The 27,271-nt window shown below is 41.8% G+C and overlaps 1 long non-coding RNA gene across 1 annotated transcript; it reads left to right on the top strand.

Moving 5' to 3' along the window:
- Nucleotides 1-8,124: 8,124 nt before the first annotated feature.
- Nucleotides 8,125-26,338, top strand: LOC132875056 (uncharacterized). Its single transcript, XR_009651754.1, has 3 exons — nt 8,125-8,234; nt 22,217-22,329; nt 26,002-26,338. It is a non-coding gene; the product is annotated as an uncharacterized LOC132875056 (long non-coding RNA).
- Nucleotides 26,339-27,271: the final 933 nt, after the last annotated feature.

Below are 27,271 nucleotides of genomic sequence, written 5' to 3'. Positions count from 1 at the left end.
AAATGTTTCAAACTGGTGGCACGGGGGTGTAGTGGCTGTGAGGGGGTGTGTCACCTCACAGCAAGATGGTCCTGGGTTCAAGCCCAATGGCCAATGAGGGCCTTTCTGTGTGGAAACCTTGTGTCTATGTGGGTTTCCTCCAAGTGCTCAGTTTTCCCCTACAGTCCAAAGACATGCAGGTTAGGCTAATTGGTGGCTCTAAATTGACCGTAGGTGTGAATGTGAGTGTGAATGGTTGTCTATGTGTCAGCCCTGCGATGACCTGGTGACTTGTCCAGGGTGGACCCTGCCTTTCGCGCATAGTCAGCTGGGATACGCTCCAGCTTGCCCACGACCCTGCACAGGATAAGCAGTTACAGATAATGCATAGATGGATCATGTTTCAAACTTAAAGGAGGCCATATGAGTGGATCATGGAACTGACACAAGCACATCCCTCATGACAGAAAGAATGAAATTTTGTCAAACAAAAAAGAAAAACATTAGCATTCAACAGAGAGCGGCGTTGCCGTCATGCTCCCAGCCCTTCCATTGGCAGGAAGCTAATCAAGGGAATCAGAATATGCAGATAATCTCCAATAAATTTTTCATGAACAAATTTCAGCATCATCTCAGCGAAGAGGCATCAGCGGGAGAGATGAAAGTGGTTATTAAACAAAAGATTGAATCATCAGACTCAGAAACAGCGCTCAAAATGATCTTTTCAAACCAGCGTTTTGCTTGACAATGCATTTCAATTTTACAAACAGCATAAATGTGGAGGATATTCAAATGCCGTGTGGATCTTTACTCATGTCTGTCAAAACCAATCGCAAAACAGCTCACTTCCCACAATCCCGTGCAGATCATGAACATGGCACCATGTTGTGAAGGTAAAAATAAATAAATAAATAAATAAATAAATAAATAGACAGACAAGGAAATGACAAGTTTGTCACTACAAGTAAGGGAACTGTCAAGTCGTGTCATAATGACTTTGCAACTATTTCACACTTACAGGAATTTGGAGTATGTGCATATCTTTACTTAAACAATGTGTTTGGTAATATTTAACAATATTATCACCTGAAGCATTATCCAACACATGCCCTGCCCCCTCTCACACACACAAATGTGCAAAAAAAAAAAAGATTTAGGATATCAATTCAGCATTCCATTGGTGAAAAGAAGCAAAGGTGAAAATGATTCAGATTCAAACCGATTCACTGTTTAAACAAACCAATATGTTATCACACCTGCAAATTCCCAACAATTCCAAAAAGTACAGTCTTATGAACAGTTACAAAGGTTAAAGTTACGGTTAGGGGTGGGGTCAGAGTTTGGACCCTTTCTTTTAACTTTACATTGCTATCATGATGATATTGCACACTTTTCTGGCCATAAGCTTCAGAATCCTAAAGGCTGCAGATTCTCATTTTACCTCTCTCTCTTCACATATATGTATGTTTATGTGCATTGGTTTGGTGAAGGGTACAAAAACTTTTAAACACCACAACTCAATAAGTTTTAGAGCAAAAGAAAAAAAAAATATATATATATATATGATATTACATGGTGGCATGAAGATATGAAGTTTATCCTCAAGTGATGGATGTACAGTATATTTCACGAGTGAGCGGCAGAGTGCACAAGTGAAATATTTTTCAACACAAGAAGATAAACTTCATATATTTGCGCCATCGTGTAATGTTCTTTATATTATAATACACATCCACAAAAAATACACAAGTTAATCAAAATAATTTTAAGTTTAAACTGGTTCGCCATTTACAACACACGTCTACAGCCCCGATTCCAAAAAAGTTGGGACAAAGAACAAATTGTAAATAAAAACAGAATGCAATAATTTACAAATCTCAAAAACTGATATTGTATTCACAATAGAACATAGACAACATATCAAATGTCGAAAGTGAGACATTTTGAAATTTCATGCCAAATATTGGCTCATTTGAAATTTCATGACAGCAACACATCTCAAAAAAGTTGGGACAGGGGCAATAAGAGGCTGGAAAAGTTAAAGGTGCAAAAAAGGAACAGCTGGAGGACCAAATTGCAACTCATTAGGTCAACTGGCAATAGGTCATTAACACGACTGGGTATAAAAAGAGCATCTTGGAGTGGCAGCGGCTCTCAGAAGTAAAGATGGGAAGAGGATCACCAATCCCCCTAATTCTGCGCCGACAAATAGTGGAGCAATATCAGAAAGGAGTTCGACAGTGTAAAATTGCAAAGAGTTTGAACATATCATCATCTACAGTGCATAATATCATCAAAAGATTCAGAGAATCTGGAAGAATCTCTGTGCGTAAGGGTCAAGGCTGGAAAACCATACTGGGTGCCCGTGATCTTCGGGCCCTTAGACGGCACTGCATCACATACAGGCATGCTTCTGTATTGGAAATCACAAAATGGGCTCAGGAATATTTCCAGAGAACATTATCTGTGAACACAATTCACCGTGCCATCCACCGTTGCCAGCTAAAACTATAGTTCAAAGAAGAAGCCGTATCTAAACATGATCCGGAAGCGCAGACGTCTTCTCTGGGCCAAGGCTCATTTAAAATGGACTGTGGCAAAGTGGAAAACTGTTCTCTGGTCAGACGAATCAAAATTTGAAGTTCTTTATGGAAATCAGGGACGCCGTGTCATTTGGACTAAAGAGGAGAAGGACAACCCAAGTTGTTATCAGCGCTCAGTTCAGAAGCCTGCATCTCTGATGGTATGGGGTTGCATTAGTGCGTGTGGCATGGGCAGCTTACACATCTGGAAAGACACCATCAATGCTGAAAGGTATATCCAGGTTCTAGAGCAACATATGCTCCCATCCAGACGACGTCTCTTTCAGGGAAGACCTTGCATTTTCCAACATGACAATGCCAAACCACATACTGCATCAATTACAGCATCATGGCTGCGTAGAAGAAGGGTCCGGGTACTGAACTGGCCAGCCTGCAGTCCAGATCTTTCACCCATAGAAAACATTTGGCGCATCATAAAACGGAAGACACGACAAAAAAGACCTAAGACAGTTGAGCAACTAGAATCCTACATTAGACAAGAATGGGTTAACATTCCTATCCCTAAACTTGAGTAACTTGTCTCCTCAGTCCCCAGACGTTTACAGACTGTTGTAAAGAGAAAAGGGGATGTCTCACAGTGGTAAACATGGCCTTGTCCCAACTTTTTTGAGATGTGTTGTTGTCATGAAATTTAAAATCACCTAATTTTTCTCTTTAAATGATACATTTCCTCAGTTTAAACATTTGATATATCATCTATGTTCTATTCTGAATAAAATATGGAATTTTGAAACTTCCACATCATTGCATTCCGTTTTTATTTACAATTTGTACTTTGTCCCAACTTTTTTGGAATCGGGGTTGTAGTCAGCAGGAAAACACCAGGAGTGATGTCAACGGAGTGAAATATCGGGAATTATTCTATCCGCATTCACTGGATATGAGCAATTGCATGCTCTGATTGGCTACTCCACTACTAGGATATCAGCTCATATACCATGAGTAGAGAAAAATAAAATGGCAGAGCATGTTGCTGAACCAACCGAGGATGAAATAAAAAATCGACTTGAAATCAAAACCACTAAAAAAATACAAAAAAAGGAAAAAAAAGTATTTGATAGTACAATAAGAACGTATCTTTTTAAAATGTTCTCAATAATTATTATTATCATCATCACATTTTCACAAATTGCTACAGTCATTTCACTGGTTTGTTTACAGTCTAAGCAGAAATTATTTTGTCAGATGTTTTTTATAAAGTTTTTATTTATCCAAATTGCAAAAAATAAAAATGTTCAGTTTCTCAAAATCCAGTGAATGTGGATAGAATAAAACAGTTTTTCCACTCCATCTCGTCGTACATGGCTTATAGCCAACTTGGTACTACACACCTCATCGAATATCAACTCATATATGACTCAATTCCATGGAATAACTGTTAATCTGAGCAAAAGTTTTGGAAAAATTGCCTCTTCCAAGGTGTACTGCTTTATTTTATTTAATTATTTTTAATACTTCTACATCTTCTATATACAGAGGGTTTTAGGAGTGCTTTGGATGTTTCCAAAGCTTTGAGTATTTCTGATGATGAAGAGGTTAGCTTCTAGCTTTTGCTAGAGATTCTGGTACTTTTCATCACTAAACGTTGGGTAAATACTTAAATACTGCCTACATTCACAGGAAGTGACCATTTGACAGACTTTACCTGTAGCCTGCTGCTATATAGTACATGCATGAGTATCATATTTACTCACCACTAACAAAAAGAAAATTGGACTTGACCAATATTACATAGTTACATAGACAAGAGAGTTTTAATGGGAAATTCGCTACTCGTACTTTTCATACGAGTTCCGTCCGGGACATGGAGAACCAAAACCGTGACATAAATCTCTATATGTCAATCATGAGGAAATCAATGAATTGTTTTGAGAAATTTGGGTACTTTGTCCTTGAATGTGTCAATTTAATAAAAATAAAATCACATGTTGGCTTGAATATATGAAGTTTATCTTCTCGTGTTGAAAAACTCACATTTTTCATATGAAATACATCATGGATCTGAGTGACATTTAAAGTTTGGCCCCTTTAGCTTTCTTTGAGTCACTTTCTGCAAAACTTGTTATGTCTCACGCTCAATTGTGGCCAGCAGATTCTGACTTCAGGAGGTTGCATCATGCATGGTGGTGTTTTCTGCAAGAGAAAGAGATGAGGTCTTAAACCAGGCTACAAATAGTCCGGGATTGGCATCAGCACATGTTCTGGATGTTTCTGGTTGGAACAAGTTGGATCAAGATCACGATCTGAGACATCACCATACACAAACAAACAGATATGATTACAAATACGGTTATACATTAATACACACTCAAACAGGATGGTGTGGGTTAATTTTCCAAAGCAGCAGCTCTGACAGTAGTTCTGACTTTAAAGGAGAACTGAAGGCAAATTTTTTTTATTATCAAAATTCTATTTATCTCATTTTATTAAATATAGGAATGCATTTCGGCGGCAGGGTGGTGTAGTGGTTAGCGCTGTTGCTTCACAGCAAGAAGGTCCGGGTTCGAGCCCCGTGGCCGGCGAGGGCCTTTCTGTGCGGAGTTTGCATGTTCTCCCCGTGTCCACGTGGGTTTCCTCCGGGTGCTCCGGTTTCCCCCACAGTCCAAAGACATGCAGGTTAGGTTAACTGGTGACTCTAAATTGAGCGTAGGTGTGAATGTGAGTGTGAATGGTTGTCTGTGTCTATGTGTCAGCCCTGTGATGACCTGGCGACTTGTCCAGGGTGTACCCCGCCTTTCGCCCGTAGTCAGCTGGGATAGGCTCCAGCTTGCCTGCGACCCTGTAGAAGGATAAAGCGGCTAGAGATAATGAGATAAGATGAAGAATGCATTTTTGATAGCTATTTTGTCGCTGCTATAGCAAGTTATGAGTGTTTGAAATATGCTCTGTAATATATCGGTCTGTATGTCAAAGCAATGGCCGTAAACGAGATTCGTTGAGACCTGTGCGAGACATTGTAGGACGGAAGTAAAACGTACAGCATAAATCAAAGTGACCGACATCTGCCAACGTTGTCAAAAGACATGCGTGCCCTCTTTCAAATGCTGATGTAATCAAGCCGGAAGTTTTGTTTGTTCTGATAGCAATCAGGAAAGTTTGAAAAAAGTAGGCAGTAATCGTCATTTAAACTCGTTTTTGTGCAATATTTCATTTGGAAAACAGTTTTCAAAATGGCGGCACTGACACCTGGCTGACACTTCACGTTTCGAAGTCTCGCACAAGTGTCGTGAAGATCGCGTGGATAAGCGACGCCTGCCGTGGACCAAACGAACTAAATTCAACACGGCTAAAAACCGAATAGGCCGATAAGTATAATATTTATTTGCAATTAGTTGCCAATACGAGTCACGATATAAGGTTACTAAAACCGAAAACGTAATTGAATAACACATTAATTAAGAAATAAAGCAAGTTTAAAAATGACTTCAGTTCCCCTTTAACATCAGTGACAGGTTTATTATTATTTAATGCACTTGTTCTAATACACTATTGTTTCTATAGTAACAGCTCATGGGACAGCATAGGAACTTGTATGGTGACTGCATCAAATTATCTAATCTGTTTTTTTTTTTTAAATAAAACATTTATTGAAGGGGTCTACAGTGTCGGTGCTTTCTAACAGGATGTTTTCCACCACTTGACAGTCTTCAGGATGGATGAATTTGTACTTTCAGTTGCTCAGTAACAAGTTAAGCTGCATATTTGCAAGGATGGCTAATGAGGGAAGGACTGTTTACAGCTGCTATAATATAACTGATATGAAGAACTAACTTGTATTAAGGATGTTCTAAAAGTTTAAATTTAATAAGTATCACATGTTCTTCATTATTAGCTCATCTGGCCAACAGGTGATGAGTTTATGCCATCATGTGTTGTTCGTTGCCCATCATCCATTCAGCTTCAGCTACATTTCACGGAAATCACTTCTTCTCTCTCAGTTCTTCACCAATTTTTATTCTTTTTGGCAGGAAGGTAGGTCTGCCTGGGGTGTATATAGCGTCTAACTACATTTGCATAATTGCAATTAATAATGAAGACATGGAGTAATTAATCCGTAACGATCAGTTTCCACACAAATCGCTTCTTCTCCCTCAATTCTTCACCGATTTTGATTCTTTCTGGCATGAAGGTAGGGGACCCTAGGGTGCATATAACTTCTACCCAGATTTGCTTCATTACAATTATTAATGAAGTTATGGACTAATTAATCTTTAATGAGCAGTTTAACAAAAATTGATCTTCTCGGTCAATTCCTCATCGTTTTGGATTCTTTCGGGCAAATAGGTCAGTATTCCTAGGCTGGATATCGCTTCTATATATAGCTTATAACATTTATTGCACAAGGTGGCCTACTTTCGATCGTTCCTCCTGGACTAGACGGGGCCAGAGTGAGCTACACTGTCACTGATGGTCTCGTTTAACAAAAAAATCCTAATTGTTTGTAAATCGCTGTGTTTTTTATAAATGGCTGTTAATAATGGCTCCCAGTGGCCAGATTTGGTCTCCTAGTCAATGCCAAACCAGCTTCACTGGGAGACCAAATTTTAAACCAAGTTATGTCTTATAATTTGGTTCAATCAGTTGCAATTAATTAACCAAGTACCATGTAAGTATACATTTAACAAGGAAAACTTGGCACTGCATTAACTATGTTGATATTATGCTGGCTGAAACGAGGATTTGTAATGCGGCAACTTGCATCACAGAATATGCCGCAGCGGTGCAGCCGCATGGACTCTGGGGCCTGTGATTGTATTGCCCAGACCAGTTGGTCTCCTAGTGGAAAATCCTTAAAAAAATGCTCTGCTATTACACCACCTGGATTATTTTCCTAGAACCGCATGGTTTGCTGTGTGTTCTTCCTTACTTATAGAAGCACACAGCATTTAAACAAACAAAGTATGAGAGCTAGATCTTTGCAAGGCTTTATTTTTTTTTCGGTTCCATCATTAAAGAGAGATGAAGTCACTCCTCAAATGAGGTCGAGACACTTTTGATTCATGTATCAAAAAGACAGCCATGAAGAGAAAACACACAAACACAACACACACACACAAAACTGACACACTATCACAGTCTCCAGAGAGCTAACATAGTTTACCACAGTATGATGTAATCCCCATAGCATTAACACACACACACACACACACACACACACACACACACACACACACACACACAATTATATGCACTTTCAATAAAGAAAAGCATCATGTTGCATATCACTTGGTACCATTAAAAAAGAGGTCTTTGTGTGGTTTGTTAAGCTATGCTGCTTGAGGCATGATTAATAAGGCTGTCTGTCAGAATAATTAATATTCAATGAACTCAGAGTGGATGTCTGCGGGCCTCAGCGACTTCACGAGGGATAGGCCTGAACAAGGAAGCCCTCTGGAAAATTCCTGCACATCACGCACTATCTTGCTCTCGCTCTCTCTCACACACACACACACACACACACACACACACACACACACACACACACACCTTGCACATCTGCCGTGTGTTTTGGAGTGTTACACTGGATGACTTTGACAGACACAGAGGGATTGACACCTCCGTGTACCCAACCAATCTGACTGTGCTAAAAAATAAATACTTACACAGATGGACAGAGAGATAAAACGTAGAGGGGTCCGCGGAGGGAAAGGCGTGAGCTATTCTCTCTATTCTCTCTATTTTGGCAATATGACTCTGTGATATGTGAGCTGTGTTTTGCTGCATGAGAAATGGTGTTTAACAGCAGTCTTGTTTTCAAGACTATTGTGTTACATTTTAAACTGCTCAAAGCAAAAACATGTCACTGTAGCTACCGGGATCTATTATTTATTTACTCTTACTGTATAGTGTTACGGATATATTGTTATTAAGATATCATTATTCCGTCTTTCCTAGGCTTACCATACAGCTTAAAATACATATTTTATTTATTATTTATCTTTTTTTTAGCATTCAGGTGTGCTCTGTTTTATATTCTTCCTCTTCCTAGTTTACTATATACACCAATCCTGGACCATACGCTCCCTTCAAATGGAAATCGTAGGCTTGTGATTACGACATGGGAAATCGTGTAGACAAAATGCTTGGTGCTGAAGTGGTACGTCATCGTGAGAACAGCGCCGCTAGGCAACAGTGTCGAGAAGCCATTGAGGCTAATTTTAACAATTTAGCAAGCTAACGAGCGGGTCACGTAATGTTGGAAATCTAAAGGCATAATGAAAACATGAGGCTGTTGGGAATATCAACATTTTCCTCAAACATATAAAAATGATGAAGAAAACTCATCTCATCTCATCTCATTATCTCTAGCCGCTTTATCCTTCTACAGGGTCGCAGGCAAGCTGGAGCCTATCCCAGCTGACTACGGGCGAAAGGCGGGGTACACCCTGGACAAGTCGCCAGGTCATCACAGGGCTGACACATAGACACAGACAACCATTCACACTCACATTCACACCTACGGTCAATTTAGAGTCACCAGTTAACCTAACCTGCATGTCTTTGGACTGTGGGGGAAACCGGAGCACCCGGAGGAAACCCACGTGGACACGGGGAGAACATGCAAACTCTGCACAGAAAGGCCCTCGCCGGCCATGGGGCTGGAACCCGGACCTTCTTGCTGTGAGGCGACAGCGCTAACCACTACACCACCGTGCCGCCATGAAGAAAACTCTACACGATGAAATTTACAACATACTGTATTTACTTACGAAAAATGTACTTCCATAGTCACCCAGTGCTGTTTCTGAAAACATCAGCAAACACATCAGAACTCACAAACTCTGAGCTTTCATCACTGTGTAGTGTGCTGTTCATGTCAGCGTTCAGAAACTTATGGATGCAAGCGCAGGGGAGAGTGGGTGCATTGCAAACTGTCAACAAATCCAAATCAGTAAGCTGAAGATGGAGTCAGGGACAGGCATGAGTCGGTCGATCAGCAAACAGGATGTCAAAGGGCAGGCGAGGAAACGGAATCAGGAAATAAATGGAAAATGAGTCAAAACACGAGGAAGTCAGAAGGCTTGGTATGATCAGGTACGGAGACACAGAACGATAACTGGCAATGGGTGTTTGTGACTGCTGAGCTTATCTAGGGAAGTGATTACTGGCAAATAGGAGACAAGTGCACTTGTTAGTACTCCAGAGATGAGGGGTGCTGTGGTGCTTGGGAGATGTAATCTGGAGCGGCCATGTTTGGAGACTGCTCCGAACTCTGGGTTTCAGCGCTGTTACTGACAGTTAGAGGAAAATAATCAACGACTGGTGGTGTGATGTAGAACGGCATGAAGCCGAGGTTCTGCTACCAATGTGAAGCTGATCATTTTATAACAGCAGAATATTCCATAGCGTTTATTTCTCTTATACGACAGAGAGGATTACTTTTTTTTTCATTTATTAGCTCATCAGGCCGGCGGCATGGTGGTGTAGTGGTTAGCGCTGTCGCCTCACAGCAAGAAGGTCCGGGTTCGAGCCCTGTGGCTGGTGAGGGCCTTTCTGTGCGGAGTTTGCATGTTCTCCCCGTGTCCGCGTGGGTTTCCTCCGGGTGCTCCGGTTTCCCCCACAGTCCAAAGACATGCAGGTTAGGTTAACTGGTGACTCTAAATTGAGCGTAGGTGTGAATGTGAGTGTGAATGGTTGTCTGTGTCTATGTGTCAGCCCTGTGATGACCTGGCGACTTGTCCAGGGTGTACCCCGCCTTTCGCCCGTAGTCAGCTGGGATAGGCTCCAGCTTGCCTGCGACCCTGTAGAACAGGATAAAGCAGCTAGAGATAATGAGATGAGATGAGATGAGCTCATCAGGCCAACAGGCAATGAGCTTATGCCATCATGTGTTGTCCGTTGTCCATCATCTGGCGTCATCCACATTTTACGAAAATTGCTTCTTCTCTCTCAATTCGTCACCGATTTTTATTCTTTTTTGCAAGAAGGTAGGTCTGCCTGGGGTTCATATAGCTTCTACCCAAATTTGCATAATTGCAATAAAAAATGAAGATATTGAGTAATTAAGCCCTAACGATCAGTTTCCACACAAATTGCTTCTTCTCCCTCAATTCTTCACCGATTTTGATTCTTTCTAGCATGAAGGTAGGCGTACCTAGGGTGTGTACAACTTCTACCCAGATTTGCTTAATTAAAATTATTAATTAAGTTGTGGATTAATTAAGCCTTAATGAGCAGTTCAAATAAAAAAAATAGCTTCTTCTCGGTCAATTTTGGATTCTTTTTTGGCAAATATTTGAGTTAGACTAGTTGAGAGTAGAACTGCACAAGGTGGCCCACTTTAGATCGGGCGGCACGGTGGTGTAGTGGTTAGCACTGTCGCCTCACAGCAAGAAGGTTCTGGGTTCAAGCCCAGCGGCAGATGGGGGGGCCTTTCTGTGTGGAGTTTGCACATTCTCCCCATGTGTGCGTGAGTTTCCTCTGGGTGCTCCGGTTTCCCCCACAGTTCAAAGACATGCAGTTAGGTTAACATGGAGCAGCCTGGCCTTGGGCTGAAGTGCCCTTGAGTAAGGTACCTAACCCCTAACTGCTCCCCGGGTGCTGTAGTATGGCTGCCCACTGCTCTGGGTATGCGTGTGTTCACTGCTTTAGATGGGTTAAATGCAGAGGAAGAATTTCACTGTGTATGTGATAAATAAAAAAAGCTTCTTCTTCAATCATTCCTTCTGGACTAGATGGGGCCGGAGTGAGCTATGCCATCATTGATGGTCTCATTATTAAAGAACCTCATACTCTAACCAATTACAGTTACGTTGTGGATTATCCATAGTGCTGGTGTGACATGTTTCTGTCATGAACATAATGGTTGTGTGAACATCTAACCATAGCCAGCTCACTAGTTTGAGGCTCGTTATTAGCTTGTGAGTGATAATATTGGCTAAGAAACAGAAACCTTCTTACGGTACATAATAACAACTTTCTCCATGTTGAATCTTCCTGAAAGATGTGACCCTGAGAGATAAGCCCTGTTGTCCATAGTGGTTAGGCTTATCTAGAGGAAACTCTATGCAACATCAAGAGCTGGATGTGAAATTCCCAGTCTTCTGCTTCTGAAAATCTCATTTCTTAGTACTGTGCCCTCTTCTATGCTCCAGAAAAATGCATTGCAGATCTGCTATGGCGTTACGCAGAATGGTTCAAATACCTGGCACGGTCTCGGAGAGGGAGCTGACTTCATCGAGATTTACAACTTACCCCAGCAAAAATGCTCAGCGTGCTTAATCTGAGTATACACTGAACCCATAACCTGAGACAAGATCATATTTTCACTTTTCTACTGATCTCTGAATCTGTTCTAACATGTGGTATAAGTGTCAGGATACTGATTCGTAATGCAGTCCTCATCACTGTTTTAACGTGTTGTAATAAATTCCCGACTCACAACTCACTTCTCACTTCTCACTATCATCTACAATATGTTTCAACTTGTCAACAGGCTCAAGTTTCATCCCAGTCCAATGTTAACCTGACTGATTTCGGTCTGTAGGGCAGGTCAAAGTTGGAGCGAATTCCTGTCTGACCATGTTTATGCATAAACGTGTGCAAAAGTTCATAAACAAGGTAAAAAGACACCTTACACCTTAGCAGAACAGAGCAGGCAATTATAGCAAACCGAGACGCTCTGAGCGGCGATGTGATGAGAAGAACCATGGTGAGTCGGGAAGGTGAGGACAGCCGAAGTGGAGGTGCTTGAGTTTTGGGGAATGATATGACAAAACACTACACTCATCCTTCACCTACTGTTTATTCCTCCTCCTCTTCAACATTCCAGGTCTATGTGCACTGCTAATCATTCATGTCAATGCAGATAGACCTTCCATCTCTCTCTCTCTCTGTCTCTCTGTGTATGTATTTATCTTTTTTCCCCACTCTTACAGTCGCTTTCTCCTTCTCCTCATTGCAACCCTGTTATTACATAAAATGCTGTCTCTCTGGTTTGTTTGTATGTTTGATTGCAGCTGAATGTTGTGTCTCTCACATGAGTACATGTATATTAAAACAGTCGCAATGCGGTATAATCAGACACTTAACCGCTGTCAGGGCAGACAGGCCTAGCAGCACCGAACAGGAAATCGTTCCCAGTTAGCATGATTATCCAGTAACAGAAGACTCGAGGCTCACTGCGCAAACACACACATACAAACACTCCTATATGAACTCGATTTAATGTTTTACAGTTGCGTGAAGTAGCATTCTGTAAGCTCAGTTTGCACCAATAGCATTCACAAATCATTACATTACAGGCATTTAGCAGACACTCTTATCCAGAGCGACGTGAAATTTACCCAGAGCAGCCTGGGGAGCAGTTGGGGGTTAGGTGCCTTGCTCAAGGGCACTCCAGCCATTCCTGCTGGTCCAGGGAATCAAACCAGCAACCGTTTGGTCCCAAAGCTGCTTCTCTAACCATTAGGCCGTGGCTTCCGAATCACTCGACTTTGCATGTAAACAACTTTTATAATTGATTGTTTTTTTAAATACTGATTTCAAAAGCAGGGGCGGCACGGTTGTGTAGTGGTTAGCGCTGTCACCTCACAGCAAGAAGGTCTGGGTTCGAGCCCTGTGGCCGGCGAGGGCCTTTCTGTGTGGAGTTTGCATGTTCTCCCCGTGTCCGTGTGGGTTTCCTCCGGGTGCTCCGGTTTCCCCCACAGTCCAAAGACATGCAGGTTAGGTTAACCGGTGACTCTAAATTGACGGTAGGTGTGAATGTGAGTGTGAATGGTTGTCTGTGTCAATCAGTGCGTTTACATGCACATCCAAATCGAGCTGCTGTCGGTAATCGAGCTAAGGGTCCCAGCAGGGGTGCCAGAGAAATCCAATCCTACATGCACACAAGGAAATCGAGCTATTGTGTGAGGTACATTGTACACCCGAGCCACAGGTGGCGCTACACGCCCCATTGTGTTGGTACACTTCCGGTTGTCATCATGAAGAAGAGCTATTCAAGAGTATAAACAAAGTTATCAGTTCCGTGTTCACAAGAAATTTTACTGGTCTAAATCACTACAAATTGCTCTAATGACAGATTTGATGACATTTCCTGTACATTTTATTTATCTTTTTATTACATCCACCTGCCAAGGGACTACAGGCGGAAATTAGCATGTACTGCTATAACCTGGTACAGACATCTGTCCTTACCATAAGGATAACGTTTAATTTGTACACTGTCCCTTTTAAGAATAAAATAAACTCTAAACTCTAAGAAGAGTGTTTGTACTTTGTATGTACGAACAGAAGTGCTCCTAATAAAGTGGGCGGCTAAGGTGTAGTGTCATGCCGACCGAGGCTGTTTTTTTTTTTTCGACCGAGGCTGTTGTGTTTCCCGCTTGTGGTCTCGTCACTTCCGGAAGGGGCAGTGCTGAAGTAAGTAGCTCGAATATGTAGCTCGATAGGGTTTACATGCACTAAGTAGCTCGGCTACAATCGCATAATCGAGGTCATGTAGCTCGATTACGAGAAATCAAGTTCGGTTCGATTTCAGCCGAGCTAAGGTGTTTCCATGCCATTTAGAACTTCGATTTCAGTCGAGCAACGGCAGAAATTCGATTTTCTCTATGTGCATGTAAACGCACTGTATGTGTCAGCCCTGTGATGACCTGGCGACTTGTCCAGGGTGTACCCCGCCTTTCGCCCGTAGTCAGCTGGGATAGGCTCCAGCTTGCCTGCGACCCTGTAGGACAGGATAAAGCGGCTAGAGATAATGAGATGAGATGAGATTTCAAAAGCATTAATTTAAATGTAAACACTAACTCGGAGTGTAGTTTTCTGAAAAAGCAGTCTTCACAAAGAACCAACCCTTGGTACTAAACAAAAAAAGTACGCAGTTGGAACAACAATTTCTGGAAATTGTTGTTATGTAGAAAAATTTAATTAAAGAAAAAAAAACCATCTAAACTATTAATAAAATACTTCAGAATAAGCTATTTTATTTTATAGAAAAGTAAGCCTATTTAACTGAAAACACACAAACCAATTTGAGTATGCTTATGACCACCACATGTTGCGGTTTAGTCCAGTGCACCCTGCCACATCCAGCACATCGTGTGTGTAAGAACATGTTCCTATACCCATCTTTTCTTATGATCTTAATGGGTGAAGGCACACAATAAGAGCAGCCGTGGAAATAATTAAAGATAGTGTACGGTAATGTGTTCAGTGGCGGCGCTCGCTACACCACTCATTTACTTTGCTCTAATGACTTGGGGAAGAGCAATAAAAAAAGGAGAAGGCAATAAAGACCGAGGCACAGAGCGGCAGGCAATATTGTTTAAGAATTAAACGCCCCAAATATCTTCGGGAAATAAGATTGTTTTGCTGCGGATGGGGCCTAATTGACTCAGTCACGGTGGTTTGACGGGAAAAAGGTTTTCATGCTTTAGGAGGCTTGGCTCCATTTTCCTCAACCACAGTGATCATGGTGCAGAAGAGTCTCTCTTCCTCTGTCTCGCTGTCTTTTTCTCTAGCAAGACCAAATACAGAAACATTAAAGCTTTCACATCCTTAAAGACACCATGTGTACTGTGTTGATTTCTAGATATTCACTAAATGATTCAGGCTGCTATTCTGCACATGGTCATACTGGTTTCCTCTGGCTTTTCCAGTTTTCTCCAAAGAAGCAAGTAGGCCTGTTAGATATGCTGAATTGCCCATTGGTTGTCCACGAATGAGTGTACATGTGTTTGAGTGCGTTGCGATAGATTGGTGTTGGAACCAAGGTGAATCTGAATCCCAGGATTCCTGTGATTGGAATTGGATTCACCGTGACCTTGACCAGGATAAAGCAGCTACTGAAGAACAGATGGATGTCCTTAAAGAAAATATCTCACAAATAAACAAATTGAGCTAAAAGTCAATCTTTATGTCTGTCCTTTATAAAAAAAAAGCTACATGTTGAATTTGTTCTTAATGATATAATTAAAAATTCGATGAAAATAGACGGGACTATTTTTGTCAGCGAGGCCGCCATAACTCCATCGTGCATGATGTCATTTTCCGCGAGCACAGCGGAGGTGCACAAGTGCATGCTGTACTAGACTACAGTATAATATTATGGTCTAGCATGACTTCTCGGTCAATTTGTTTGCATTTCTCCACAAACGTTATAGCAATGCAGTATTAGAAAAGGAATCAAAATAAAGTAGTGGCTAGTTTATTGCCTGTTTATTAAATATACAGTGGTGCTTGAAAGTTTGTGAACCCTTTAGAATTTTCTATATTTCTGCATAAATATGACATAGAACATCATCAGATTTTCACACAAGTCCTAAAAGTAGATAAAGAGAACCCAGTTAAACAAATGAGACAGAAATATTATACTTGATCATTTATTTATTGAGGAAAATGATCCAATATTACATATCTGTGAGTGGCAAAAGTATGTGAACCTCTAGGATTAGCAGTTAATTTGAAGGTGAAATTAGAGTCAGGTGTTTTCAATCAATGGGATGACAATCAGGTGTGAGTGGGCACCCTGTTTTATTTAAAGAACAGCGATCTATCAAAGTCTGATCTTCACAACACATGTTTGTGGAAGTGTAGCATGGCACGAACAAAGGAGATTTCTGAGGACCTCAGAAAAAGCGTTGTTGATGCTCATCAGGCTGGAAAAGGTTACAAAACCATCTCTAAAGAGTTTGGACTCCACCAATCCACAGTAAGACAGATTGTGTACAAATAAAGGAAATTCAAGACCATTGTTACCCTCCCCAAGAGTGGTCGACCAACAAAGATCACTTCAAGAGCAAGGCGTGTAATAGTCGGCGAGGTCACAAAGGACCCCAGGGTAACTTCTAAGCAACTGAAGGCCTCTCTCACATTGGCTAATGTTAATGTTCATGAGTCCACCATCAGGAGAACACTGAACAACAATGGTATGCATGGCAGGGTTGCAAGGAGAAAGCCACTGCTCTCCAAAAAGAACATTGCTGCTCATCTGCAGTTTGCTAAAGATCATGTGGACAAGCCAGAAGGCTATTGGAAAAATGTTTTATGGATGGATGAGACCAAAATAGAACTTTTTGGTTTAAATGAGAAGCGTTATGTTTGGAGAAAGGAAAACACTGCATTCCAGCATAAGAACCTTATCCCATCTGTGAAACATGGTGGTGGTAGTATCATGGTTTGGGCCTGTTTTGCTGCATCTGGGCCAGGACAGCTTGCCATCATTGATGGAACAATAAATTCTGAATTATACCAGCAAATTCAAAAGGAAAATGTCAGGACATCTGTCCATGAACTGAACCTCAAGAGAAGGTGGGTCATGCAGCAAGACAACGAACCTAAGCACACAAGTCGTTCTACCAAAGAATGGTTAAAGAAGAATAAAGTTAATGTTTTGGAATGGCCAATTCAAAGTCCTGACCTTAAACAAATCAAAATGTTGTGGAAGGACCTGAAGTGAGCAGTTCATGTGAGGAAACCCAACAACATCCCAGAGTTGAAGCTGTTCTGTATGGAGGAATGGGCTAAAATTCCTCCAAGCCGGTGTGCAGGACTGATCAACAGTTACCGGAAATGTTTAGTTGCAGTTATTGCTGCACAAGGGGGTCACGCCAGATACTGAAAGCAAAGGTTCACATACTTTTGCCACTCACAGATATGTAATATTGGATCATTTTCTTCAATAAATAAATTACCAAGTATAATATTTTTGTCTCATTTGTTTAACTGGGTTCTCTTTATCTACTTTTAGGACTTGTGTGAAAATCTGATGATGTTTTATGTCATATTTATGCAGAAATATAGAAAATTATATATATATATATATATATATATATATATATATATATATATATTCCATCTGTTTGATGCGTGACATGGTACACTGTCATGCTGCCGGTGTCGGTGTTTTGTGGTGAAACAAAATCGGGATCGCGTCCGGCTTCAGTTGTCGTTTCTGCCTCGTGTCTCGCTTCTTCCCAGTGATTTTTTCATACAAGTCCTCCACAGAACAATCTTCTGTAAAATGCTAACTACACAATTTGCTGCTTTTTCCAGGAGTAAAGTTGTCTCACTTTACTTGATGAAGCCACTCAGCCAAACGTCTTGGATCCAGGACGGAATGAAGAAGACGTGCGGAATCCTACATTACACAGCGCCACCCTCATTTTTGTCTCCTAATACATTCATGTATCTGGCTAATCCAATATGGCTGGCTACGCCCGGGGGAATGGCCCAACAGACTGATGTTACAACGTGTTTTTAAAGCTAAAGTCTGCTTCTTTTTTCATCTAAAACATCTTGTATTAATGTATAATGATGACATTTCGTAACACCATAATTTCAAAATTTCCTGGTTAATCATATCTGTGAAGAATCTCAGTCATCCAGGTACATAGTAATCTGTGGTTGGTAGAAGAGAGCAGCTGGACTTGCCTGAAGATTCTTGAAAACATTTCGCCTCTCATCCGAAAGGCTTCCTCAGTTCTGTCTGACTAATAGGGAGTATCAAGTATTTATCCTCTCATGGATCATCATAGAATCCGAATCAGAATGCTGATGGCTGCATTGTAGGTGGCTGATAAAAGATGTCTCAGACACCCACCTCCGTTAAGCGATGGTCGCTCCAGGTTGACAAAAATGAACGAACCTCTCTGGCTAAGATGTCTGCCAGTTTTCTGGAAGTCCTCTCATACTCCCGCACCAGTCGAAGGGATCTCATCCCTGAGGTGGGTGTCTGAGGTGGTGTTTACATTAGACCGTATCCGTATCATTTTCGTTGCGGATGCACTGTCCGTGCACATTAAAACGCCGGGAAACGACTCCACAGGCGGAACAATTTGAATCCGCCAGGGCCCACGTATTCAACCCAGTATGTATCTGATCCGGTGCTGTGTAAACATTGAGGAACGAGGATACGCAGTGCTGAGCTCTAGCTGACATCGTCATTGGACAACATCACTGTGACATCCACCTTCCTGATTCGCTGGCATTGGTCATGCCACGTTGGTCATGTGACGCGACTGCTGAAAAACGGCGCGGACTTCACTTCCTGCTATTTGTGTGTGTACGCGAATCGTTTTAAAAACGTTAATCTGATGATCCGCTGATTCGAAATAATGTAAACAGGGCCTGAGACATCTTTTATCAGCCACCTACAATGCAGCCATCAGCATTCTGATTCGGATTCTATGATGATCCATGAGAGGATAAATACTTGATACTCCCTATTAGTCAGACAGAACTGAGGAAGCCTTTCGGATGAGAGGCGAAACGTTTTCAAGAATCTTCAAGCAAGTCCAGTTGCTCTCTTCTACCAACCACAGATTCCTGGTTAATCACTTTAATGTCTTTATGCGCTTTGCATGGATGCTAATTAGTTGCAAAATGTTGAAAAAGAAAGATTTTAAATTAATTTACTTTTTAAAAGCGACAATGGCGAAATCGTACAGTAGTTCTGGAATCTCTTGTATCATGAAACTTTTGTTGTCAATGTTAAAAAACTAAGGATTTTCTTTTGATTTCATTGAATGCCGACCCCACCCCCGGTCCTGATCTTTAACTTTGTAACTTCATCCAAACTAAATAATGCAAATTGTTCAGAAATGAAACTGTGAGACTATACTTAATCATTAAAAGTCTTATACTGATAATTATGCAATGTGTGTAAAGTGGAGTGAATGGGTACGGGGGTACGGGGTGGGGGGGTTTGAGTGATTCACCAATCGCTAAACCTTGGTGTTTTACAATCTTGGGTATTACTGTAATAATGTACGCTATATCAACTGAAATACTATCCCGTCCTTCTGAAAAGAAGCTATTGGACAAAGACAGTGTGATATTTGCACACAAATGGCCTGTGTTATATAACAGCTGAATTGATGGCTTGTCCTTTGCTTTATCCAGATAACAGATGAGTCACTTAGTATCAATTACAGAGTCTCGTCTACAGCCAGGGGCAACTGCGTAATCCCCCTTAACCCATACTCCCACCATACACACACAGACAATGACCGTGTGATACACAACACACAGCTACAAAAGAAGAGTGGATGGGCAGCTCCGCACCACCCTGCCACCCTGCAGCCATGCTGAGATTCAGCCATCTCCTTGCAGCTCAGATATCCCTATACGTGTGTGTGTGTGTGTGTGTGTGTGTGTGTGTGTTACCTTAAAAAAAAAGGGTGTGTTTTATGGACAGGTGCATGCTATATGGTTTGATGGCTACAGGTGGCACCAGTGTGGTGTCTGGACTGGCTGACTCCACTGAGCTTGAAAGGGTGCCGTGATAGTTTAGGCAAGCCGTATTATATAGAGAACGGAACAATGGTCACTGTGACAAGGCGTATAATAAGTAATTGGGACTCTGAGCCAGGATTTTCTTCATCGGGATCATTAGGCTGGAGACTTGATTATGTTTCACTCAGCACATCCCAAAGAGTACACGCTTTGAGCTTTCATTTTTTTAAAAGGCCTTAAATGGCCCAAAGACTCAGTTTCAGTTTACTTATGACATATTGTACAAGTTCACCAACTCTCCAGTGTTCCATCAAGCCCACCACACACACACACACACACACACACGGCCAGGATTTAACTTTGCTTGCTCTGCTCTGGAATTTTCATTATGTAAAAGTGGATAAAATACAAACTCAGCCCTGTAAATTTATAGCTCGCTGCTCTCTGCCATTAAAAATATGACTGTTTTGAGTCTGCATGCTGAAACCGGAGTAAGAAAATAGAGCAGACCGCAGAGTTTACACTGCCACACCACAACAGCAGCAAGCTCTCAGCAAGATTGTGCTAACACACACACACACACACACACACCACTGAGACTGTAAAAGTGGAGAAATGCCACACACTGGTTCACTCCTACATTATATATATATATATATATATATATATATATATATATATATATATATATATATATATATATATATATACACACGACGAACAAGCAGCTGCATTCATCATTTTTCAAGTTTGTAATACTCTACTGGGATCATGTGGTGTTTCCTGCAAATACCAAACCTCACAACGGAAAAGATATAAGCCACTTATTAATTCATCCATTCAAAAAAAAGGTCTGTTGTTCATCTTTTTGTGTATTTTTTTTACTTTGTTTAACCAATGTGTGCTTAGTTTAACTCTTTTCAATTTTTAAAGGCACTAGTAGTTATTGTCTGTGAACCTGATTTCCTCTGAATGGCCCACTGGAGAGTTGAGTGGACACATGTGAGATATATATATTTTTTTATTTTATTTTTTTCACTGTGTTCTGTCAAAATGACATAAATTACTCCCCGCATCTCCTCAGTGACATAGACTCGGCCCTAGCATAAGTCTCCGGGGAGAAGCGCTGATTGCGAGGTCCTGTACAATCGAAACTCTCAGGCGAGTGGGGGAGGGGATTCCCCGCCAAGGCTGCGCACAGTGTGTTAGCATGAGCATGTAGCCTATGGGAAATAAATAGTGTGTTGTATTAGCACTAAACCTACGTTATGGAAAATCAAAAATGTTGTCTTGGTCCCCTCTGTGGTGTCACCAATCCATGTGCAAAGTATAGAGTATGTGCGTCCAGCTGTGTCAATTTGCATAGGTGAACAGACAGCCTTCCTTTAGTAGTATAGATTTTGGAAGAAAATGGATGATAAAGTAAATAATCCATGTCGTTCTCGTTCATTATACCCATGACGGTATTTTATGTTCGCTTTCTCCATCACTGCAGATGTATTTGGGGGGAAAAAATTAATCTCATCTCATTATCTGTAGCCGCTTTATCCTGTTCTACAGGGTCGCAGGCAAGCTGGAGCCTATCCCAGCTGACTACGGGCGAAAGGTGGGGTACACCCTGGACAAGTCGCCAGGTCATCACAGGGCTGACACATAGACACAGACAACCATTCACACCTACGGTCAATTTAGAGTCACCAGTTAACCTAACCTGCATGTCTTTGGACTGTGGGGGAAACCGGAGCACCCGGAGGAAACCCACGCGGATGTGGGGAAAACATGCAAACTCTGCACAGAAAGGCCCTCGCCGGCCACGGGGCTCGAACCTGGACCTTCTTGCTGTGAAGCAACAGCACTAACCACTACGCCGCCCGGAGAGAAGGGGGGATATATATATATATATATATATATCCCCTCCCCCACTCGCCTGAGAGTTTTGATATATATATATCAATCAGCCCAAATCTAGGGGCGTGACATTCTGTGTAACCACCTGACATGACTATCACTGATAGGCTGTATGAGTCTACAGCCTAGGCTAGAAAGAAATCAGCCCCAGCCTTGCTTCTAGTCACTTCTTAGTGTTCTGTGTATTTTTCTTCCCATCATTGATTGTGCTGCTGCTCTCAGATCTACAAAAGGATATTTTCCACTTTAAGACATTTGTTAACAGTAAAAAATCTGAAGTGGATGCCAAAAATATATAACCACACATAATTCCTTTTTACTTCTTTGTTGCTTTTGGCTTTGTCTTAGTGCTAGTATATCATACCACAATAACTTCTCTGAAACCCATAACAACTTTAATGATTATCAAATGTGTCCCTTCATTCCTTTGTGCTTTTGTCATTCATGTCTCCTAATCATGGCCTGGTTTACAAGATGTCATTTTTTACAGCTCCTTTCCCACAATCCTTCATTTTTCCCCCCTTCTTTTGTCTTTCCCTTCGCTCCAGAGAGACGGCTGCTCTTCAGAGGAGGAGACCGACAAGTCCGCACAGCAGATAATCTGCAGCTTCAGCTCGCTCAATGAGAAGAGTTTCATGTAGCTACATGATGACTCAACACAGTAATTCTGTCATTAAGACCTAATGCACCCATGGCCTTCACTTCCAGTCTCTCTCTCTTTCTCTTTCTTGACACAAAAATGCACACAGATCCAGAGCTGTGGTGGTTCTAAGGGCAGACTGGGGGCAGATGCAGGGCAGACTGGTGCCAGGTCCCAGTGTAAGAGAATGATACTAATCAAAGCAGTGGGTAAAACTGACGTGGTTGCAATAACTTTATACATGAAAATACAGTAAGACCAAAAATCAGATGTTTGAATGGCTAGTTTATGTGTTTCAGATTCATTTCAAGAACAATCCAAACAGTGTTGTCGTTGGGTCACTAAACCTTGAGTCCGAGTCCAGTCTCAGGTCCCCAGTGTTTAAGTCCGAGTCAAGTCCAAGTCTCATCTCATCATCTCTAGCCACTTTATCCTGTTCTACAGGGTCGCAGGCAAGCTGGAGCCTATCCCAGCTGACTACGGGCGAAAGGTGGGGTACACCCTGGACAAGTCACCAGGTCATCACAGGGCTGACACATAGACACAGACAACCATTCACACTCACATTCACACCTACGGTCAATTTAGAGTCACCAGTTAACCTAACCTGCATGTCTTTGGACTGTAGGGGAAACCAGATCACCTGGAGGAAACCCACACGGACACGGGGAGAACATGCAAACTCCGCACAGAAAGGCCCTCGCCGGCCGGCCACGGGGCTCGAACCCGGACCTTCTTGCTGTGAGGCGACAGCGCTAACCACTACACCACCGTGCCGCTCAAGTCCAAGTCATTAAAGAAAATTTCTAGTCGAGTCCAAGTTGAGTCCGAGAACAAGACTCCAACCGCACCATTTGATGGTGGCTGTTGCTGCCTTTATGTGAAAGTGTCTCTGCTGCTGTGTTGGACTAGCGTTACTGCTTAACTGCTCCATTTTAGTTAACAGGCTACAGATAAAAAGCTTGTTCATCGTTCAGCAAGCCCGGCCCACTATCAACAGGACAAATAACATGAGAGAAGGTTAACACTAGCGAGTTCATCAGTCAGCAAGCAAACCCCGCTATCAACAGAGCGTGTCACTTCCGTCTCTGGGTGGAGTCTTGCCAAATGACGATTGAAGTTCGAGGTTGTCCCCATCGTCTCCTCAATAGTTCTTCTACATATAGAACACATAGCGGTGCATTTTTTTCCCACTGCACGAGGAGTCTGTACTGTATAAGCAAAGTGGACAATCCTAGGGGTGTTCTCTCCAGGCATTTTAGCGCCGTTAACATTAGTTTGTTCCTGAACATGACATATGAACAAGTGAATGTGCATTCTCTTGCACAAAATTAGTATAAAAATTAATGTAGATATAAATATAAATAAGGCGGCACGGTGGTGTAGTGGTTAGCACTGTCGCCTCACAGCAAGAAGGTCCGGGTTCGAGCCCCGTGGCCGGCGAGGGCCTTTCTGTGCGGAGTTTGCATGTTCTCCCCGTGTCCGCGTGGGTTTCCTCCGGGTGCTCCGGTTTCCCCCACAGTCCAAAGACATGCAGGTTAGGTTAACTGGCGACTCTAAATTGACCGTAGGTGTGAATGTGAGTGTGAATGGTTGTCTGTGTCTATGTGTCAGCCCTGTGATGACCTGGCGACTTGTCCAGGGTGTACCCCGCCTTTCGCCCGTAGTCAGCTGGGATAGGCTCCAGCTTGCCTGCGACCCTGTAGAACAGGATAAAGCGGCTACAGATAATGAGATGAGATGAGAGATGAGATAAATATAAATATCTTATGCCAAATTATTATGGCATGTTACAAAAAAATAAAGAAGAAAAATCTGAGTCCTCATCTCCAGTTTATGAGTCCGAATGCAATTAATGCACAAGTCCAAGTCAAGTCACAAAAGTCCTTAAAATTAGGGCACGAGTCAGACCCAAGTACCACAAGCCTGAATCCAAATCTTAACAAAAGAAATCTGCACCCTGAAACAAATTAAAAGTGACTGTATTGAAATATTTGTGATCTTATGCTCATTGTTATTCCTGTGAAGTTAATGATTGTCTGCCTCAGTAATACTACAGGAGGACATTAACATTGTTACAATAGCATTTAATAGGAGATAAATAGGGCGGCACGGCGGCGTAGTGGTTAGCGCTGTCGCCTCACAGCAAGAAGGTCCTGGGTTCGAGCCCCGGGGCCGGCGAGGGCCTTTCTGTGTGGAGTTTGCATGTTCTCCCCGTGTCCGCATGGGTTTCCTCCGGGTGCTCCAGTTTCCCCCACAGTCCAAAGACATGCAGGTTAGGTTAACTGGTGACTCTAAATTGACCGTGAGTGTGAATGGTTGTCTGTGTCTATGTGTCAGCCCTGTGATGACCTGGCGACTTGTCCAGGGTGTACCCCGCCTTTCGCCCCTAGTCAGCTGGGATAGGCTCCAGCTTGCCTGCGACCCTGTAGAAGGATAAAGCGGCTACAGATAATGAGAGAGAGAGGAGATAAATAAGGATTAATGGTCACCAGTGCACCAATTTCCTATGACATCATATTAAAGACAAATTCACCATCAAAGTAAGAGCATCAAGTGTCCACATGACAACCTGACAACCTAAAAGTTGGACAGACTAAAGTACTAAAGCTCTGCTGCATCGTTCTTTTGAGGTAGATATGAATCAAGGACTAAATCCTATTATCGCGTGGTAATTAAATGGCATTGTGGGTAATGTCCTAAACTGTTGACCAGAGTGAAACTAGACCAACATGTTAAATCAAAGAAACATCTTTTATTACAGATTTTTATTACAAAATAAATCTTGGCTAGCATTGAAGATAACATGTTAATGAAAACATTCCAGTGTGGATTGTTCCTTTAACTATAGATTAAAATTTATGTCCATCAGCTGTTCGTGTTTATTATGTCAAATAAAATTAAAAATTCATGGGTTGGATAAATGTCTGCTTTGACTGGAAGGAAGCTATGGTTAAGCCTGTGTGAGCTAATAGACTAATCTGGAACTATGTATAAAACATGAAGGTGTATTCAAAGCAATGCATGTTCTACACAGGTGGGACAACGAGTACTGGGGAAAAAAAAAGAAAAAAAACGTTTAGCTCCTCGGGGGAAAATGAAACAGCTTTTGATTGTAAAAGGAATTAGAGAAAAGGGTGATGCCTCTTTTTTCTCTCCTCACAAAAAACCAGAAAGAAAGAGTGAGAAGAACTGATAAAACATGCCCCAGCTTGGTTCACACCTGTCTCTCTTCGAACATAACAAACCCACATAATTAAGACAATTTAGACTTGCAAGTTATGTTCCCAAGACACCCACAAAGACAGGCCCTTTAGGCTACATGCAGAGAAAGCGAGAGAATGAGGTGGAGAGATAAAGAAAGAAAGAGAATTATGTTTGAATGTCAGACAGAAAGTTAGCATCAAGGAAGGATGGACTTTCACACGAAATGTATTATGCATTGCATATGTTTACGTTCAGAAGGGATTTAGCGAACATAAGCTCATCTGTAATCCAAACTCTTGTCAAGGATTAAGTTATGGTACAATCCAATACATGCACAAACACACACACACACACACACACACACACACACACACACACACACACACCTGTTGTCAGACAGTTCTTCTGAGAAACCCGTGTCAAACAGTTTGACTGATTATGAAATTGATCGATGCTTGACTGATGGTCTCACCTGTTTACCTGCAGCTATTCTGCTCCTGTCACTTCCAGCAGCCAAGTCCGTATCCTGCTCCACATCCACCTGCAGCCCTGGGGGAAAGACTCCACACTCCATCAAGCCCTCACAACCTCACAGCTAAACACACATTCTCCAACTTGAAAAAGAGATACAATAAACATGAGTACGTTTGTGTTTTCAATCAGTCTGATGTTCTGATTAACAAAGTATCTGCCAAGAACTTTGATAAATGTTCCTAAATCGGTCTCCATAATATCATTACATTTCAGTGAGGACAACTGCAAAAACATGGCAATATAGCTATAGGAAGGCTTAGAGCCTTGTTTGGGGGTTGTTCTGACATTGCTTCGACAAGTTCTGATGAAGACATTAATGATTTCAAGCAGGTGGCACAACTTATATGGTTAGAGAGCACAAAAAAGCAGGTTTGCCACACCTTTACAGTGAAATACATATACAACCCCGATTCCAAAAAAGTTGGGACAAAGAACAAATTGTAAATAAAAACGGAATGCAATAATTTACAAATCTCAAAAACTGATATTGTATTCACAATAGAACATAGACAACATATCAAATGTCGAAAGTGAGACATTTTGAAATTTCATGCCAAATATTGGCTCATTTGAAAGTTCATGACAGCAACACATCTCAAAAAAGTTGGGACAGGGGCAATAAGAGGCTGGAAAAGTTAAAGGTACAAAAAAGGAACAGCTGGAGGACCAAATTGCAACTCATTAGGTCAATTGGCAATAGGTCATTAACATGACTGGGTATAAAAAGAGCATCTTGGAGTGGCAGCGGCTCTCAGAAGTAAAGATGGGAAGAGGATCACCAATCCCCCTAATTCTGCGCTGACAAATAGTGGAGCAATATCAGAAAGGAGTTCGACAGTGTAAAATTGCAAAGAGTTTGAACATATCATCATCTACAGTGCATAATATCATCAAAAGATTCAGAGAATCTGGAAGAATCTCTGTGCGTAAGGGTCAAGGCCGGAAAACCATACTGGGTGGCCGTGATCTTCGGGCCCTTAGACGGCACTGCATCACATACAGGCATGCTTCTGTATTGGAAATCACAAAATGGGCTCAGGAATATTTCCAGAGAACATTATCTGTGAACACAATTCACCATGCCATCCGCCGTTGCCAGCTAAAACTCTATAGTTCAAAGAAGAAGCCGTATCTAAACATGATCCAGAAGCGCAGACATCTTCTCTAGGCCAAGGCTCATTTAAAATGGACTGTGGCAAAGTGGAAAACTGTTCTGTGGTCA

Source organism: Neoarius graeffei, chromosome 27 (genome assembly GCF_027579695.1).
Source record: "Neoarius graeffei isolate fNeoGra1 chromosome 27, fNeoGra1.pri, whole genome shotgun sequence".
Classification (NCBI taxonomy): Eukaryota; Metazoa; Chordata; class Actinopteri; order Siluriformes; family Ariidae; genus Neoarius; species Neoarius graeffei.
The sequence above is the reverse complement of the archived record's forward strand: the minus strand, read 5'-3'. Positions and strand labels throughout refer to the sequence as shown.